The sequence below is a fragment of the Arachis hypogaea genome, chromosome 11, assembly GCF_003086295.3.
Source record: "Arachis hypogaea cultivar Tifrunner chromosome 11, arahy.Tifrunner.gnm2.J5K5, whole genome shotgun sequence".
NCBI lineage: Eukaryota > Viridiplantae > Streptophyta > Magnoliopsida > Fabales > Fabaceae > Arachis > Arachis hypogaea.
The window spans coordinates 30143246-30144556 of NC_092046.1; the positions used below are offsets into that span (position 1 = coordinate 30143246).

Genomic DNA, 1311 nt, shown 5'->3' on the forward strand with positions numbered 1-1311 from the left:
TAGTTTCTCTGATGCAACAAAACTGCAAGTTTCATGGACTTCCATCTGAAGATCCCTTTCAGTTCTTAACTGAATTCTTGCAGATATGTGACACTGTTAAGACTAATGGAGTAGATCCTGAAGTCTACAGGCTCATGCTTTTCCCGTTTCCTGTAAGAGACAGAGCTAGAATATGGTTGGACTCTCAACCTAAGGATAGCCTGAACTCTTGGGATAAGCTGGTCAAGGCTTTCTTAGCCAAGTTCTTTCCTCCTCAAAAGCTGAGTAAGCTTAGAGTGGATGTTCAAACCTTCAGACAGAAAGAAGGTGAATCCCTCTATGAAGCTTGGGAGAGATACAAGGAACTGACCAAAAAGTGTCCTTCTGACATGCTTTCAGAATGGACCATCCTGGATATATTCTATGATGGTTTGTCTAAATTAGCTAAGATGTCATTGGATACTTCTGCAGGTGGATCCATTCACCTAAAGAAAATGCCTGCAGAAGCTCAAGAACTTATTGACATGGTTGCTAATAACCAGTTCATGTACACTTCTGAGAGGAATCCTGTCAGTAATGGGACGCCTATGAAGAAGGGAGTTCTTGAAATTGATGCTCTGAATGCCATATTGGCTCAGAACAAACTATTGACTCAGCAAGTCAATATGATTTCTCAGAGTCTGAATGGAATGCAAGCTGCATCCAATAGTACTCAAGAGGCATCTTCTGAGGAAGAAGCTTATGATCCTGAGAACCCTGCAATAGCAGAGGTGAATTACATGGGTGAACCCTATGGAAACACCTATAATCCCTCATGGAGAAATCACCCAAATCTCTCATGGAAGGATCAACAAAAGCCTCAACAAGGCTTTAATAATGGTGGAAGAAACAGGTTTAGCAATAGCAAGCCTTTTCCATCATCCACTCAGCAACAGATAGAGATTCTGAGCAGAATCCATCTAGCTTAGCAAATTTAGTCTCTGATCTATCTAAGGCCACTGTGAGTTTCATGAATGAAACAAGGTCCTCCATTAGAAATTTGGAAGCACAAGTAGGCCAGCTGAGTAAAAGGATCACTGAAACCCCTCCTAGTACTCTCCCAAGCAATACAGAAGAAAATCCAAAAGGAGAGTGCAAGGCCATTGATATAACCATCATGGCCGAATCCAAGGAGAAAGGGGCGGACGTGAATCCCAAGGAGGAAAACCTCCTGGGACGTCCAGTGATCAACAAGGAGTTTCCCTCTGAGGAACCAAAGGAATCTGAGACTCATCTAGAGACCATAGAGATTCCATTAAACCTCCTTATGCCATTCATGAGCTCTGAAGAGTA

The 1311-nt window shown here is 42.5% G+C and overlaps 1 non-coding gene across 1 annotated transcript; it reads right to left on the reverse strand.

Moving 5' to 3' along the window:
* Positions 1 to 266: 266 nt before the first annotated feature.
* LOC112725787 (small nucleolar RNA R71) lies at positions 267 to 374 on the reverse strand. Its single transcript, XR_003164870.1, has one exon. It is a non-coding gene; the product is annotated as a small nucleolar RNA R71 (small nucleolar RNA).
* Positions 375 to 1311: the final 937 nt, after the last annotated feature.